The sequence below is a fragment of the Trachypithecus francoisi genome, unplaced genomic scaffold (genome assembly GCF_009764315.1).
Source record: "Trachypithecus francoisi isolate TF-2019V2 unplaced genomic scaffold, Tfra_2.0 Lachesis_group2, whole genome shotgun sequence".
Classification (NCBI taxonomy): Eukaryota; Metazoa; Chordata; class Mammalia; order Primates; family Cercopithecidae; genus Trachypithecus; species Trachypithecus francoisi.
The window spans coordinates 160214157-160232867 of record NW_022681465.1 but is presented as its reverse complement, the minus strand read 5'-3'; the positions used below and the strand labels follow the sequence as shown (position 1 = coordinate 160232867).

General features: G+C 48.5%; 1 long non-coding RNA gene across 2 annotated transcripts in view; it reads right to left on the bottom strand.

The window, feature by feature from the left end:
- Positions 1 to 6794: 6794 nt before the first annotated feature.
- LOC117065902 overlaps positions 6795 to 18711 on the bottom strand; it is an 85765-nt gene continuing 73848 nt past the window's right edge. Inside the window, exon 3 of one of the 2 annotated variants that reach the window (XR_004430085.1) lies at positions 6795 to 6924. This is a non-coding gene — a long non-coding RNA (uncharacterized LOC117065902). Of the gene's footprint in view, positions 6925 to 8949; positions 9132 to 18711 lie in introns of those variants that run through there. The other variant, XR_004430084.1, reaches the window with a different exon arrangement.

Genomic DNA, 18711 nt, shown 5'->3' with positions numbered 1-18711 from the left:
GGCGCTTGGGGCCATCCAGGAGCCAGGGGAACTGGGAGCCCAACACCGGCACAGCTGCCAGCTCTTTTTCCCACTTAACGGATTCGGGAACCATCTCAAAAGGAGCTGCAGGAGGGAGGGAAGCCCAGCTCTCTGGGAATGTGTCACACTTCCTCCCGCTAGGCCTGGGGCAGCCCCAAGCTCTCCTGGTGGAGGCCCTGGCTCCTACCCAGGCCTCTTCCTCCACCAGACTGGATAAGGGTGAGGTCATGTGCTGGGGAAGGGTGGGGAAGGGAGGCCAGGGAAGCAGCGACTGGGCTGGAGCCACAGTCAGAAACACAATAACAGGATAACTCATAGTCTCCCTTCTCCCCGCACACTCCAGGAAGCTGTCCCTGAGTGAACTCTACAGCCCTCAGGTCCCTTCTCCCACTGGGACCTCTCTGGGGCAGTTTCTGTGGGTGCCTCTCAGTCCTCAACTGAAATGGAAGCTCTCTCTCTTCTCAGGACTAGGGGCAGTGCTGTGAATCAGACAGACCCTAATGCCTCCTCTCACCAATCCAGCCCTGGGCATGCGCAGCAACCAGTGTTGGAACCCAGGTGGAAATAAGAGGAAGCTGCCAGAGCCTTGAGCCATACCCTGGGCCATGGTCACACCAAAGGTTCTTGTGCCTATGGGGCTGAGGGACAGAGATCTGCAGCCTTGGGCTCTGAGACCAAACAAAAATGGTCATGGGCCTGGGTCCCAAGTTACCATGAACCCCCCTGTTAGGAAGAAGCATCTGAGCTTAGACTCTGTCAGGCTGAAGGACGAGGTGTCACAAGCAGACAGATAGACAGACACAGCAGGACCATGACAGGGGCAGACAAACAGATAGGCACAGCTCAGGCTCCTGGCAGTGATGAGTAAACAGACAGACACTGACAGACAGACTCAGCAAGAGCCTAGAAAGGACAGATGGGGGGACAAGTGGGAACGCTGGCAGTGAAAGACGGACGGACATAGATGAGATGGCTGACTTGGTAAAAGCCCCTGGCAGAGACAGACAGAGACACAGCTGCAAGCTATGGTCGGGTTAAAATGTGGCCGTTCTGTCTCTGAGCTCAGCCCCTGACTGTAGATTCCAATTCTCTTGGAGGTTCCTCCTCTTGGCACTGTGATCAGAGGCTCTGTGGGACTCCTGGGACCCACCTCTCCAGGACTACAATGCCCTCAACCCCACAAGGCCCAGGAAGGCAGCAGGCTGTGGCCCTCACTGCCCCTGGAGGCAGACTCAAGAATCAACCCAAATCAACCCATTCTCCTGTATTTTTCCTCCCCTTCCCGGCCCGTGGGGCAGAGATCTCTGTCCTGGGGCCACCTACTCATAGCATAGTGGCTGTGCTTGTCATGGAAAAGGTCTTTTTAGGAACCACTGTGAGTCCAGACTCTGTGGGCACAGGGGGCAGTGCTCAGCAGAGGCTACAGTCCGGCATTTCCATGACTGTCAGAGGATGTTGAGCTCTACCTGGCCGCCTTCTTTTCTTACCACCCCTCATGATCTCCAGGCCCCAGAGGCCTGAGGGCCTAAAAAGTTTTGACCCAGGGGAGCGATTCCAGGCCGAGTGAGGATGGGGTAGTTAGTCCCCTTCACAGCTGCGGAGACTGAGGCTGACTTGAACACACTCTGCTCTGAGTCTGTAGGGTCCAAGAACTCCCCTGGGATGAGCTGAGGTTTTTCTACTTTCAGGGCACCTTTGTGCTGAAAGCATGACCAGTCTGCCTGCCTGAGGCTGGGTTGCCTGGGAAGCAGACTCTGAGACAGAAACTGGCTTGCAGGACTGCTCATGGAAGAGAAAGGAAGGAAGCAGGTATGAACAGAGGGAGAAATTGGACAAAATACAGTCACAACAAAAGTCTCAGCTGATCCTAAGGAGACTTCTAGAGCTGGGATGGCCCTTCAGACTCTTCCTATGTTGGGGCAAGGAGGTCAAGCCTTTATGCCTTCATTTTGATCAGTAATTGGATATAAGCTGCCCCTGGAAGGAAGCATGACCTTAGGCATGGAAATTTTCTTCAGCAGGAGAAATCAGACCTTGACTCCTGAAGGGTGTTCAGGGCAGCATATCACAGCGTCCACCACAGTCCACCCTTTGAGCTTTTCGGATCCACTTCTTCATACAAACACTTCCCGCTGGTTCTGGGAGCAGCTCCTCCAGGACTCTAGTGCTGTGCTATCAATAACTGGTTCTCAAAAAAAAAAAAGAAAAGAAAAAAAAAAACCTGTCATGGTATAAATACTCCCACCATCAAGCTACCAACAGTTTAAAAACAGACTGGCAACAACTTTAGCAATCGGATCTCACGGGCAAGTAGCCAGCTCTAGCACACCAATGGTTCCAGTAGGCTTCTACTCCTGGGAGGAGACTTAGAAGAGGAAGGTTCACAATGAACTACAGTCCCTGCTGTTGCAGTTATCTCAGGGCCACAAATGACAATCATCATCTCCTCCTTTACTATCCACTCCAGATTCCCCCTCACCCTCAGTTAGCACATTTGCTCATCCTGGTGGCTTACCTGGTAGCATGAACCAATCCCTCATCTCTAAGGGATCTGATTCCATCTCAGGCTGGGATTGTTGCACTTCTCCATTTACTGTAAACATTGGGAAAGGGAGTAATAAAGAGGTATCCAACTGGATCACCGGGGTGCTACATGTATGCATCCCTGCTTCCACCGTGTAGTCTTAGCTCCTGATGATCAGGCTCAGGTACCCCTGCCAAGATGGCACCTCCTCTTCTTTCCTGCTTGTCCCTAGACACAAGAAGGCTGAAGTGCCCTGGCAGCATCCTTAGCTGATAGTCTAATGGGACTCTTGCTGGAAATGTTCCCTCCTGGAGAACCAAGATCTCCAAACTCACAGAGCCCAGATTTGCAGGGATGAGAGGCATATATTTTCCAAGTGGGTCACTGGGAATGATTGTAAAGGGGACTACTTCTGCTTTTATCTCTTGGTTCTCAAACTCTTGTATTATACCTACTGGAACACAGCTCCATATAAAGTCTTTGATTTATAGTGAGAACTGCATCCTGAAGGACAGCTCACTATCCTGTAAAGTAGCACCCCCAAGCTGGTGCTTCAACTATGCCATCAACAGGCTGTTGCCCAACATTCTACCACACTAACAAAACACCTGAGTGGTGCAATATGTGATATGACTAGCAGATCCTATGGTCATGGACCTGTGCTTCCACTTTCTTTGGCATAAAGTATATCCCTCAGCCTGATATGTTATGTGAGATCCCATACCAGGGAAATAAAAAACTCTGAAGGCCCGTGGATAGTGATGTTGGCTGTGGCCCTGCAGCCAGGAAAGGCAACCCCATACTTAAATTGTGTATTTTTTCTTGTCAAAATGAATCATTGGCCTTTCTGGGGTTTAAGAAGGCTAATGTAGTCAACTAGCAGTGGGGTGGCCTCTTGATCTCCTTGAGGCCAAGTATTATATCTGAACTTATTTGGGAATCAAGTTTGAGCTTTTACATCCTCCATCAGCTGGACACAAAGGATCACCCATGCAGCCATAGATGTGAGCTGGGGGAAGGTTTTGGGGTCCTGGAGTTGGAAGGTACAGGGTTCTGGGTCAGTTGTACCTGCAGCTTACTTGTGTCTTCCAATCGTGCTCATTGGTTCCAGTTGTACCACTTCCATCTTACTATGGATTGCTGTTGAGCCCACTGACCTTATGACTTAGTAGGTCTCACAAAAACCAATTCATCATGGTGGTTCTTGCTGCATGGTCACTGAGTCAGGCCCTCCAGTCCCACCAAGGCTCAGAAACATGGCAGAGCTGTTTTTCAAAAGGTATGTAATTCTCCAGTGCAGATGGTATGGCCTTGTTCCAGAACCCTAGGGACAGTGGATTTTTCCAGTACAGATACCTTTAAAACCACAGTATCTGATGACTCATATGGCCCACATGGCAGGGCTACATGTACTACAGCCAAAGAGCCCTTTCCTGCCTGGGCCCTCACTCAAAGATGACAGGCTTTTGTGTCACTGCCAGATACGTGGTTCAGAGTAATATTCCCAAGTGTGTAATAGGTTGCATCCATATAGGTTGCATCCATAACCCTAAGAGGCCTGCCAAACATTCTGCTTCCTTCTTTGTGGTGGGAAGTACAAGACATAGTGATTTGTCCTACACTTTGGTGGAAATTATCTGCATGCTCCAGACTACTGGATTCCTAAAAACTTTACTGATGTGGCAGGCTCTGAATATTCATAGGGTTTATCTTCTGGAGTGCATGTGTTTTGCCATGGCCACCAATCTTGTCTGATTGGCATAATATTATCAATAGAGTAGACCAGGGTGATGTTTTGCAGTATGCCTAGGTGGTTCAGACCTCTTGCAACTATGTTGTGACAGAGGGCAGGAGAGTTAACTTTGCCTTGGCAATTTGAACTGTTGTTTGTCCCAAGTGAATGCAAACAATTTCTAACAGGGGTGGAAAAGAATGGATTCACCAAATCAGCAACTACACACTGTGCCTGAGGCCACGTTAATCTGTTGTAGTGAAGACACATTTGGCAAGCACAGTGACTGCAAATGGGGCTACTATTGAATTGGTAGTAGCCTGCTGTCATCTTTCAGGATTTAACTGGATTTTCCTGGTAAATTAAATGAAGATATGATGGACTCCTTTTGTGGTCTTTAACGGTGGCAATAATTTCTGTCATTAACCCTGGAATGTGATGTTGTTCTTGATTTACTATTTTGGCTGGAATGGGAAGGTTTTGAAGGCTTCCACTTGGCTTTCTTCACTATGATTACTCTTACCATACAGGCCAAGGACCCAATGTAGGGGCTGTGCTAATTATCAAGTGTGTTGATCTGATTATATCACTGTGGGTCTGTGGACCCAGAGGGCCTGCTATTAGCAGAACTCGGGCCAGGAATCTCTCACCTGGCCCACATATACCCCTCATTCTAACGAGAGGATTCTGATGCTACTTCAGGTACCTAGGTAACAATGTCAATTCTAATCCCAGGTTCAATAGTCTTTCACATGTTTGGATATTCTCTTTCCTAGTATGTAGTTATCCAAGTTAAGTGCCCACAGGTCTCCTTGGGAAAGGGCTGGGGAAATCGTTACCATGCACACTTGCTGTGGTGGTGTGGGACTCTTCCTTCTGGGAGATCTGGCTTCTTCTTCAATCAGTAGGTTCTAAGTCTGAAAACTGGTTCAGATCTGGAAACTCAGCAGGTGACTTTTTATTGGGGTGACTGGACTCATTATCCATGACTGATTTCTTTCTCTTGCACAGAATAACCCTCAGCATTGTTGGCTGGCCATCCATTGTGATCTTCCAGATGCTATGTTCTATTAACCATCTCCATAACTCCCAGGGAGTCAGGCCCTCTTAACCATCATTCTAATCTTGCCACTCAGACAACTGAGCCCATCAGACTTGTGAGGTTTAGGTGCTATGACTTGGCCTCTATTATTTCAGAGTCCTATCACCCCTACTGCTATCAGTGAGCCCAGTTCTGTGACATTTCCTGTCAGTGCTAGCCTATTTTAGCCACCATTTTAGTTCTTGGTGATACTGGTGCCCTTCTTTCCAACATATGCCTTGTTTGGTATCTTCTTGGCCCTCAGGCAAGTATTCTGAATTTGCTTAGTATATTTATTCCTGCATACCCACAACCTTCATAGTCTGCCACAGTCATTCTGGCTACCTTCAGTTAATATGGGCCATCCTCTTTCCACGCTTCTAGGAGCCATCCTAACGATGTATTTGCACCATCTCTTGGGGTCTTACCACAGTTTTAAATACTTTATCCTGGAAGAATGTTCCCATATCCATAAACTCTTTTGTTCAAATTTCTGTTCCACCCCCTTGGTCCAGAATCCAGTCCTGTGCATACTCTCCAAGCTCCCACTAGTACTTTCTGGATAGGAACAGAATTTCCTTTGAGGTATAGTCCTTTTCTACACTATCAAGTTCAGCATGTCTGGCCAGGTTGGGTTTTGACTTAACCCTAGTTATTGGCCTAGCACAAAGAGGTAACATGGGAGCAAATCCCAGAGGAATGAGAGAACATGTCTTGCAGGACAGAAGTCTCTGCATTTTCTTTTTAAAGTAAGAAGCAAGTTTTAGCTCTTAATAGAGATGAGTAGGTCACTTCTGCAGGTACAGAGTGTTTAGTGAAATCTGAGGATTCAAGATATTCAGGTGCAACAGAGGCCCTCCTCCCATGTGCCAGCATCTCATTCTTCCCCAACCAGGGCTCTGCCTTTGGCGTAGGAGACCTGCCTGGGTTGGGAATATAACCTTCTTTGAATTTTAACTACTTTGACAAAAGTATGGGTCTGATTCTCTGCTTTTTCTTCTTTTCTACAGATGCACCAAAGAGGCCTATGGCTTTCACGCTTATGTTTTCATTGCCAATTAATCACTCTAAGCTCTTCATTATCTTTTACCGAAAGTTAGTCAACCTTAGCAATTCTATTGTCCTTGAAGTGGCTAATTCCCCCACATTTCTCAAACACCTGAGGCACTGCACCATCTAATGCATTCTCTTCCAACATGGGTAAAAGTTTTAACAATTGCACTATTACCACGGGCCAAAAGCCATCTGCTTCACCTGCCACCTGTGAAGGGAGCCCTCACTGGCAGCCAACAGTGGGTGATCCAGCTCCAAAATCACATCTTAGCATCTCATTTTTTTTCTATCACTCCTAAAGCCAGATGCCATAGATTAGGTTCTATAGGAAACAGACTGAGTAGGTATGAGCATGCAGGACCTTTTTTAGGAAAAACTCTTGGGGTCAACATCAGTGAAAATGAGGACTGAAACAGGAAGAGGCAAAAGGAGAAGTGGAGCTACCATGCAGTTCCAGTCGAGGTTCCAGCTGAGACCAGGAGAGCTCATCTGTGATGATCCTTCAGAGTTTTCCTAAGAAGGAGAGGGAGCCAAGCCTTTATACCTTCATATTTATCAGTTGGTAGATGTGGGCTCCCTGCAGAAGCAGGTGTCACCTTACACACGGCAATTATTTTTTAGCAGTAGGCCAAAATAGGGCTACAGCTGGGGCTGTCTTCTGGCAGCTCTCCCACCAGCTGGTGAACTAAATCTTTCATTCATAAAGTCGGGGGGGAGGGGGGTGCTGAACTGTGTATCACAGCATCCACAAGACCACCTTAAAAAGCCTGTACACATCTTGTCCCTGGGCAGATGGGTCAGAGCCTGACGCTCACAAACCACGCTCCCCCCCATAACCCCAGCAACTGGGGTTCTGTTGCTTTCCTATTGCAACACATAAGCCCAAGGAAGAGCCTCATTCTGCCATTCTCAGGTACTCAACTCCTCAGGAGAAATGGTTACAGGGTCCCTCTCCCCATCTAATAGTGAGTACTCACTGTATCTCAGCCACCAGGTATCAGAGACACCTGTCAGGCAGCTTTTGTCCCTAGCAGTAGTGAGCAGACTCAGTACCATCTGGGTTGGGGCGGCTATAGCTTCTTCGTCAGTCTATGAAAGGAGGCGGAGGCCGGGTGCGGTGGCTCAAGCCTGTAATCCCAGCACTTTGGGAGGCCGAGACGGGTGGATCACGAGGTCAGGAGATCGAGACCATCCTGGCTAACACGGTGAAACCCCGTCTCTACAAAAAACTAGCCGGGCGAGGTGGTGGGCGCCTGTAGTCCCAGCTACTCGGGAGGCTGAGGCAGGAGAATGGCGTGAACCCGGGAGGCGGAGCTTGCAGTGAGCTGAGATCTGGCCACTGCACTCCAGTCCGGGCGACAGAGCGAGACTCCGCCTCAAAAAAAAAAAAAAAAAAAAAAAAAGAAAGGAGGCGGAGTCGCTTGCCAGGTGGCAAAGGGGCAGAGAAAAACATGCTTGTGATGGGAGGCCTTAAAGAAAGCCCTTCAACCAAGCCAGGGGACCTGGTAAGAGGTGTGGCAGGGATAGGCTGAAGCTAGATCAAAGAATTCTGAACCTAGTAGCTCGCATTTAGGATGGCTCCATAATCGTGGAGTTTCTCCCCAAAGAGGGGCACGCAGAAACATGTCTGGGAACACCACTAGTCTGAGGTGTTGTTTGTAGGGTGGCAGGTTAAGAAAAGGTAGGGACCCTTGTTGGAGGGTGCAGACCTTGATTTGGCCTTTAGACCACAAGTTTGAGACCTGTAGGGTAGCCAAAGAGAGAAGGACCAAGCCCCAAGGAACTTGGAAACCTAGACGATGGGCAGAGGAGGAGACAGCTGTGTGAGAGGCTTGTAAGAACTGGTCATAGAGGAGAAAGAGAAACGGGAGCAGTGCCATCATAGAAGCCATGAAAGACACAGAAGTCAGAAAATACCGATCCTGGAGGAAGCAGGTTGGTGCAGGGGTGAAGTGACATTTGTTGGCGGGGGCCTTGGGGCAGGCCTGCAGAGGATAGTGAAATGGAACAGTCCTGGCTGCTCAGGTGGCTAGGGGCTGGGACCTTTGGACAAGCTGTATATTAAGCAGGTTTCAGGGGAAGCCTCCCATTCTGAGTGTTCCCCATGGCCTTGCTAGTGCAGGATGGACAGGAACTGTACTCAGGTCCAGTGACAGCTCATGCCTGGATTTTCCCAAGGGGGCGGATCCAACCAGTCCATCAGTCCGTTCTGGCAGCTTTAAGCTCCTCTCAGACAGGGTGACATCCAACTGTTTCAAGGGCTTTCCAGTGGGTTGCACTTATTCTGTCCCCCAGGATCTATAGGGAAACCCCAGCTCTGGGCAAACAGACCCCCACCCCCTGACTAAGGCCTCCAGAATCTGGGCCAGAGGCCAGGGTGGGGCAAGACACTGAGTCAGGACAGCGGTTTTCTGGCTTCCTTAGTTTGTGTCCACAGACACCCTCACTATCCTAGGAGATGACCCCAGCAGGAATGGGGAGCTAAAGCCTGAAGAGTCACTGAAATGACTTACATAATTTCCTTAATGCTCACCACGATCATGTGAGAGAGAGAACATGACCCCTTTCACAGACGCATCACTGAAGCTGTGAGCAGAGAAATGACCTGTGGCATTTCAGACAGTGGCAGAGACAACACATAAACCAAAGTCTCTGAGACTCCTCAGGTGCCCTTCCATCACTCTTCTTGCTACTTGGCATCAACCAGCTGGGATGAGACACTGAAAGGGATGCCAGGTCTTTGTTATGTTGCATCCGAATGCTAGCTAGCCCCTGCCAGCCCATGCATCACACCCGGGCTGCCTCTCATATCTAGTATCTCAGCCCTCCAGACCCTCACTCCTCACTCCTCCTTGAGACTCTAGCCCTCAGTTCCTCCCAGACTCTTCACAATCACCAGTGTGGAGGAACCCATTATACCAATGAAGAGTGTAAAACACAGAGGAGCACAGGGAGCCAGGGGCAGAGAGCACATGGATATGACACCTGCCCTGTGGCAGCTGCCCTAGTGCCCATGAATGGCAGAGAAGAGGGACAGCAGCCCTGTGTCTCAACCACCACAGTGAGGACAAGGGTGAGGCTGCTGGGGCAGTCCCAGTTCCAGGGCCTTTGGAGGGGATCTCCTCTCCTTGCTCTCCACAGGAAGCATGTGGTGCTGGCCAGCCAGCCACAGAGGTCTGGGCATCCCCAGGGAGCAGCACAAAGGTGCCCAGCAGCCCCCACCCTCCACCCTCCGGCTCTCTTCCCACCTCTATCACGCTGGCAGCCACACTTCTTATCTCCAGGACTTGGCTTCCTGCTGCTTTTTTTTTTTTTTTTTTTTTTGAGGCAGAGTCTCGCTCTGTCGCCCAGACTGGAGTGCAGTGGCGCAATCTCGGCTCACTGCAAGCTCCGCCTCCCGGGTTCACGCCATTCTCCTGCCTCAGCCTCCCGAGTAGCTGGGACTACAGGCGCCCGCCACCTCGCCCGGCTAGTTTTTTGTATTTTTAGTAGAGACGGGGTTTCACCATGTTAGCCAGGATGGTCTCGATCTCCTGACCTCGTGATCCGCCCGTCTCGGCCTCCCAAAGTGCTGGGATTACAGGCTTGAGCCACCGCGCCCGGCCTTCCTGCTGCTTTTAAAGAGACAGGTGGCCTACTGGCTGGCATCCACTAGGCCAAGAGGCCTTGCCCCATAACTCCTGGGGTTATGGCAGGCTCATGCTTTGCTCACCGCAAGGAGAGGCTCTCCTTTCCACTCAGCACTCAGGTCGGCCTGAGGACTGCTTGACAACCCCGTGACTGGCAATGTGAGCTCTTCTTAAGATTGGATTCACTCATTCATTCAATAAATACTTTTTGAGTACCAATTTACCACGTTATCAGGCACTGTCCTGGGCATTAGGACCAAGCGAGACAAATTGTCTGCCCTCTTGATGCTTACAAGGTAGTAAAGAAGACAGTAAAGCAGTAAACAAAAGAACGCTCAAGATAATGTCAGTGGAGATAATAAAATAAAATACAGAGTGGAATAACAGGCATTGGAGACTTCAAAAGATGGGAGGGAGTGAGGGTTGAAAAATTACCTATTGGGTACGGTGTTCACTATTCAGGTGATGGCTACACTGAAAGCTCAGACCTCACCACTACACAATATATCCATGTAACAAAACCGCACTTGTGCCCTTTAAACTTATTTTTAAAATAAAAATAAAATAAATAGAATATGTGATGATGGCACGGAAGATTTTAGATGGTCGATGGGAGCCTTTCTGAGAAGGAGACATTTGGCTGAGACCTGACTGACAAGAAGAAGATGGATTTATGTTTTTAAAGGATCCCTTAGGCTACTGTGCTGGCCAAAAGTCAGTAAGGGGATCAGTGAGGTTTTTATATTTGCTTTGCCAGAGTTGATGGCCTGAACTGGAGAGGGAGGGTAAAAAGGAGGAGACGTGGTCAAGGAAGGGCTCACAAAGGAATAAAGGACAGAGGCTGGGGCACAGGAGGCTGGCTGGGTTCAGTGTTCAAGGTCTTGGCAGGTGGAGGCTTTTCAACACCTCTACACTCTGCTCCTCAGTTGGCCTACGTACTTGGCCTCTGTCAAATGCCCTGGGACGGGGCCAGAAGTATCCAGAAGGAAGTGGGAACAGACAGCAAGGGAGCCCTGGGGCCAGGTCTAGCTGGGTTCTGTCCTCACTTGCAGGGAACTCTGACTCGATCATAAAAAACACTGAACTTGACATGTAGCAAGTGGCCTTCCACCTGGTGCTCTTGTATCTTGAACTGACAGAACTTTGACAGGTGGATGCCACAGCAGCTGCTGGTTGACTGCCTGGCACTCAGCACCTTGACCTGGTCATAATCCAAGCTGATACCCAGATGATGCCCACTAAAGTTGTAGCCCATTGGCCATAATGTGCCCAAGCTGGAATCCTCCTGGTCTGCAGCATCTTTTGAGCTCCTGGCCATGGGGAGAGCAGAGAGGAGTGTTTGAACAGTGGTAGTGGTGCAGAGCCGAGGGAAGGCGGCTGCCAGGAGGAGAGATAGTCAGTTGTCATCAGAGGTCCACTATTCACCCCCTGCTCACCACCAAAGAGAGCTCTCCTCTCTACTCAGCATCCAAGACACAAAGATACCAAAGCAGAGGGCTAGGGATGCCAAGGTGAAGGGGGAAGAAATGGAAGCAAGGACAGCTGAAGCATAAATGGGAATATCAGGGAAGAGTCAAGGGCCTTGTGCGAGCATTCAGTGTTGGGGCAGAAATGGTCCATTAAAGTCACTCCAATCAGCAAATCTCAGTGGCGTGGGGCAGGGTGGATGTCTGTGGCACATCCAGCAATACCCCCCTCATGGTTTGGTACCCAGTAGTGGGACCCCAATGGTCAGAGAGTATAAGAATTATGCCATTTTCAAACTGAGCTGCCCTGGACTCTAAGAATAAGTCCAGGAAAATGTTGTTTAATCCGAATGATACTAGGCTTCCAATATAGAAGACATCATGGCTAAAAGGCAGGTACTCAAATGTTTTGTTCCTGCACAATTGTATAGCTTTCTTGAGAGACCATTCGGGAAGCTGGTCTGTCTCCTGAACTGTTTTACAGGCTACTGAAGCCAGTGTATTTGAGATTCACATGCAAATGTCCACACTGGCAGGTGCCATGAATCAAATCTCTAGGATTTAAACAGAATAAAGATGAGATTCCTGTCCTCATATACGCCAGTTCTACAGGAGGCCGGCAAGTAGAACTTCTGTACCTAAAGATTTTGTTATCCTGAAGCTGTCAAAGATGTCTCATGTTTACCTGAGCCCTCACTCACCACCAACCAGTGTATAGAGCAGGGGTGTCCAATCTTTTGGCTTCCCCAGGCCACAATGGAAGAAGAATTGCCTTGGGCCACACATAAACTACACTAATGATAGCTGATGAGCTTCAAAGAAAAAAAAGTCTCATAATAGTTTTAAGAAAGTTTACGAATTTGTGCTGGGCCACATTCAAAGCTGTCCTGGGCCACATGTGGCCCACAGGCCATGGATTGGACAAGCTTGAGAGGGATACTACAAACCTCGAGTTGTTCTTACATTTCTACCTGGAGAGAAGGCTTTCTCAGACAGCGAGCAAATGACTAAGAGTGTGCATGGCTCTGGGTCTGAGCAGTCACCAACGTCAGCTGAAGAGGGAAGTCTGGGCACTTCTAAGGAATCTATTTTGCTAGGCTTCACTACCTTATGCACCCTTCCTTGGGCTGTCCATCATGGTGGCAGCACAGTCAGGTGGCCCCTCAGATGAAGCAATGTAACCACTGAAAACACACAAATCTTACTCGGACATTTCAGAGACATCTTTACAAACTAGCCTACTGTCCTAAGAATGATTTAAGTTTACTGTTAAAAATTCATACAAGTAAACAGCATCCCATATCCAAAGATAGCCCTTGGGTAGCACCCTTCCAGGTACCTCGATTTTCTCATTCGTAAAGGCAAGTATATCCAATTATTCCCTGTATGAAAATGCTTCTACTATACAGACTATAACCTTTTTTGTTTTGTTCATTTAAAAATTGCAATGTGCCACATGCCAACAATCTTATTCAGAATCAAATGATTCAAATAGCTAAGATAAAGTTGTGACCTAATGTTAAGTCAGCCTACTATCTTTTATAACAAAAGTGTAGTTTTGGAGAAACTCCTTCCTTTCTTGAACTACTGACAATGGTTAACATTTACTAACAATGGTTAACCATTCTCAAGCATTTACTAAGCATACTAAGTTCCAGGTGCAATGCTACTAAGCACTTTTGCATGTACTCACTTACTTAATTCATATAACAAGCCTCTCTGAACCTTTGTTCTTCATCTATAAAATGGGACTAACAGTACCTACCTCACAGGTAATTTTTCAACAGTACCATAACAATCTGGGGGTGGGGGGACAAGGAGTGATATGGATGTGGGTGTGTGTGTCTGCAGAACCAAACTGTTCTGCTGAAGAAATCATGCCTCTTGTTCATCTGACACCAGCAGGGTGACTGATATGGAAACAATGAGCACAGAGATGGAGGCTGTCTGGGCGCCACAGTGCCCCTGATACAGAAACTCATCATCACACCAGGGTGTCAACATCACTGAGAAACCTTTGACAAATCTAAAGACCCTGTTAGCAACAGTGAAAGTGTCCTGAAGAGTGAGAAAACCACAGGGAGGAGGCTGTCTTGGCATCTGATTGGCACATTATTTCTACAGAAAGGCAAATTAGTCAAATTGGTCTGGGGACCCCAACTGTTCATGCTTCACCACCTCTTTGAGAAAGAAAAAAGGAAAGTGACATTTACGAAGAGCTAGCTAGGTGCTAGTGCTAAGGTCTATCATATATTATCGTATTTAACCCTCACTACAGCCTGTGAAGTTTAATTATCCCATTTTATGTGCGCTAAAGTGAACTCCTAATCTTCCCCTTCATGCCTGCCCCATCTATAGTCTTCTTGTCTCAGTTGATACCAAATTCTTCTTTCCAGCTGCTCAGAGAAAAACCCTTGGAGTCATCCTTGACTCTGACCTCTCTCTCATACTCAACATCTAATCCATCAACAAATGCTGATGATTCTTCTTCCAAAATAGGTCCAGAATCCAACATTTCTCATTTCTCCCCACTTCCACCAAATCCATGATGATTCCAGCCACTATTATCTTCTAGAATATACTTCAGTGGAAGCCTAGCTAATTTCTCTGCTTCTACCTGTTCCCTGCTCTATAATCTATTCTCAACTCAGCAGCCAGAGTGATCCTGTTACACTCTAGTCAGATCACACCCCTCTGTTCAAAACCCTCTCGGAGTTTTTTTTTTTTTTTTTTTTTTAATTTATTATACTTTAAGTTCTAGGGTACATGTGCATAACGTGCAGGTTTGTTACATATGTATACTTGTGCCATGTTGGTGTGCTGCACCCATCAACTCGTCAGCACCCATCAAGTCATCATTTATATCATGTATAATTCCCCAATGCAATCCCTCCCCCCTCCCCATGATAGGCCCCAGTGTGTGATGTTCCCCTTCCCGAGTCCAAGTTTCCTCATTGTTCAGTTCCCACCTATGAGTGAGAACATGCGGTGTTTGGTTTTCTCTTCTTGTGATAGTTTGCTAAGAATGATGGTTTCCAGCTGCATCCATGTCCCTACAAAGGACGCAAACTCATCCTTTTTTATGGCTGCATAGTATTCCATGGTGTATATGGAGTTCTGTGTTTTACCAGAGAAAAGCCATAGTTCCCACAGTGGCCTACAAGGTCCGCATCATCTTCCCCTTTATCTTTCCATCCCTCTCTTTTCCCCTGTGACCTTCCCTGCTCACTCATTCTGCTCCAGTCACACTTGCCTCCACATTGCTCCTTGAACCCACCAGCCTCAGAGCCTTTGCACTGGCTCTTCCCTGTGCCTAAAAGGGGCTAATGCCTTCAACACCTTCAAGTCTTTGCTCAGATGTTACTTTCTCAGAGATCTGCCATGCCCATACTGTTTAAGATTGCAGCCCCTTCTGCCACCACTCCAAGCACCGTTTATCTTGCTCTGTTTTTCCCCATAGCACTTACCACCTTCTAACCTGTTAACAGCTTTGTTGTTTATTTTGTACCTCCCATGCTGTGATACCCATTTCTGAAGGCGGAACACTTACCTATTTCCTCTACTGATCACTCCCAAGTACCTAAACTAGTACCCGGCACATGGAAGCTTCTCAGGAATTTATGTTGAATGAATGAGTGAGTGAGTGCATGAATAAATGAATGAATCCGACAGGGGCAAATTCAAAGTTACCAAACTGTCCAAGGTCTGGCAACTAGCAGCAAGGAGGAAGCGGCAGGAACTGGAGACAGCTGTCTCCCACTCCAGAGGTCTGGCTATTTTCACCAAATACCTCTCAGGAAGAATGAGGCAGAGGATCCAAAAGCAATGTGACTGTGGAACCTTTGCCTGAGTGACAGTCAGAGGACTCTTTTGGGGTTGGTGCCCATTCAGGGCTAGTCCTTCCTCCAGCTGCACCTGCATCCTCAGCTGGATTCAATGCACAGTGGCCAGCCTGAGCACTGGCCCTGAGTCACCCAGAAAGGTATCAGTTGTGGTCAGCACTGTTGATTAAGGTGGGTGGGGAAGTATGAGAAACCCCTGAAAAGGATGTCTAACAAAGAAGGTTTCACTAATGTCTGGAGTTTGCCCATCTGTGTTATTTAAGAGGCATTCCCCCATGAACTCAGACTTCCACTTTTCTGAGGGCAGAGTAGTCACCTCACCTATATACCCAGTTGCCCTCTCAATTTCTTGTCTGTGGTTTGTACACAAACCATCATTCACCTGCCAAACCTTCCTCTAAACCTGCCCTGAATGCAATGCCTGCTCATTTGCCACTCCCACTTCCTCATGTGTGGCAAGGCATCTTCTTCCTGAATTCTCTATACTGAGATGACGGTTATACCCTGAGAAGGCAGTTATACCCCGAGAAGACAGTATACCCTGAGAAGGTGGTCTAAGGCTTTGAGGCTGAGTTATTTCTCAACCCTCTCTGACCACATCAGCATCAGGTACCTGGGGAGGGTAGGTGGGTGATTACCTACTTCTGTGACTTCACAGGCATGAAAAGGGCCCTTAAAGACTTCCAAACACTTGGGTCATTGGGCCAATCCCTGGCTCCTCCAGGATCAAGGCAGCATGCAGGCCTTTGGAAAAAGAGGGATTACTTTCAAATAAACAAACCAACAAATAATTAGAAACAACAAACATTCCTAATGCCACCTAATTGCCACCAACTGGCAAGCAAAGCATAGACTGCCCCCAAGGCTTTGGTGGCAGGGCCCAGGGGCAGGCTCTCCTTGCTCCTCAGTCTGGCAGTGCTCCGCCAATTCCAACAGCTGATAGGCTCCTCAGAGGCACCCTGTCGAGCCCAGGAGCGGGGGTGAGACACTCCAGGGGTTTGGGAGAAGGGGCCCACCTGGTGAGATTCCTACAGAGAGATGGGCTGCACCTAATTCTCCCTTCCTAAGGGAAGCCCACCCTGGGAATCCAGGTGTGAATGCCACACAGGATGACACAGCCCCATCTTTCTAATGGGCAAGGAGCTCTGAGTCTGTGTGGTTTCCTGAAAATGCTTCATGAACTACTTCCATTAATATATTCCTTCATCTTAAGATGTTTTAAATGAAATGAAACTGCCCTAGAAAGTTACAGACTGGGTCCCTCACCATCATTGATACCTTGGAGTATATGGGTCTTCCCTTGAGTAGATTTTCTGGGAGCTATTCTACCTTCGTCCCTTTGTTGAGATCTTACAGGATTTCTTGCCCCAGTTAAATCTCCTGGGGTGGCCAAAGTGCTCAAGAAGCTGGAATGGAGCTGTGGGGCTACACAAACAAGGCAGGCATCCAGAGGGCCCACCATCAGTACTCAGGGCCTCCCTGGCTGCTGACCTGCAGCTGGGGAGGCAGGGCTGCAGTGCTGGAGGGGTATCTCTGTCAGCCTCCTGCAGCACAGCAGCCAGGGACTGGGGGCAGCGATCACTTTGGTGACTAATAATCTAATCATGGAAAATTACAACTTCCTGAGCTAGGTATATCAGAGGTGGCCACAAAACTCTTTATGATGTGGCCAAAAATTCCTCCTACCACCACAGCCCTTGAAAATAGGTCAAAGACACCTTCTATGGAACTCTCAAAACAAGGCTTAGCTCACACCATCTACCTCTATGTCATTGTGCTGCAAACACTGGAGGTTTCATGAGAATGCTCTTCTCTTCTGTGGTCTGAGTTCAGTCTTGGCTCTGAGCTAGTCATCCATCCTGTCCTACTTGTCTTCCACAAGGGACTGACTGGTCATGAAGGCCATGAAAGTGTCTGCTGTGTGTCCCTGGAAATGTCTGTCGACAGCCTCTCCAGGCAGAAGTGTTTCTTCTTGTGTACCAACCAAGACCTATAGGCCTGGCTTCATCTCCCAAGCTATACCTCAACACAAAGCAGAGCAAGGGGTGGATTAAGAACTGGCAGAGACTTATACTTGGCTTTCCAGAGGTCCCAGTTTGTGGTAGGGGTTCATGAGGCTGGCTGCTTAGTCTAGATGAGACCCGCAGAGTGAGCTCTTCTCCCTGAATGCTGTGCATCCCGTCAGTACTACGGGGCAGGGTCAGCTCCTCGCCTGGCTGGCTCCAATGCTACCTGAGTGAAGCTATGTAACCCTGGGACATCTCTCTTAACATGCTGAGATTTGGCTGCTTCTCTGATCATGGGAACAGCATTCTCTGGTATAGGGGGTGCTGTGGAAGCCCTAGGGAATGGGATAGCAGATTAAAATGGCCTTTGAAGACCCTTGCAGAGGTGACCAGTGAGGCCCAACCTTCTATTTCTTGTGCTCAGGCCTTGGCAGAGACAGAAACCACTAGGCTCCAAGGTCCCCAACCAGTGGGACCTCAACACCAGGAGGACAGAACTCTCAGAGTTCTGTGCCTACTCCTCAGTTTCTTTTGTGTCTGCTGCTATCAGGAGTCCCAATCTACAGGGCTCAATCAGGATGCGATCCTTAGTGTGGCATCTGAATCAGAAAGCTGCCCCTTCTAAGAGGCTCAGGACAGGGCTGACTGGGAGAAGAGGCCCCACCTAAGTGTCTGCCACCCAAGATTATACTTTTCTTGGCCCAGAAGCCTCATCTGACCTCTGGCCCAGGCTTCAGCCTGGGTAAGGGTGGACATCTGTGTCCTAACAAAATCCTTGGGAGCCTCGAGGCAGTCCTCTTGCAGGGATAAGAGGTCCTGTGTCTGCTTGGCCTAGAGTCAGGCCTGAGCTGAGTCACAGGACTCTGCCTGGTGTTCAAGGCCAAAAACAATGACTTACACATTCTGAAATCCAGGAAAAATCAGCACTGGCTTTCTACCCAAGAGCCCTGCCCAGCCAGGCATGAGCTCACCTAGCTAGACAGTGAAAAGGACAGTGGGAAACTGCCTATCCCCTGTAGGCAAGAGGAGCAGGGGGCTGAGCCTTGAGCCTGAAACCAACCCTGAAAGATTGTTTAAAAACCCCATATCAACTCATCTAAAATTAGCTTTCAGTATCTAAATCACTTCCTGTTACAGAAACCACAGGCCTGATGCTTCAGTCATCACCCTGCCTGCCTCTAGGGGTGGGGTAGGTGAGGTAGGAGTGCTGCACACAAAAAACAGTGACAATCCAAAAGTGACACAGCAGTCAGGAACCCCTTTTCCCCCTGCTGCAGAAAGGATGGCTAAGCAGGACCCTATAATGGTGTTGTTGTGGGGACCAGAGCCAACATGAACATGCATATGCATGTATGCA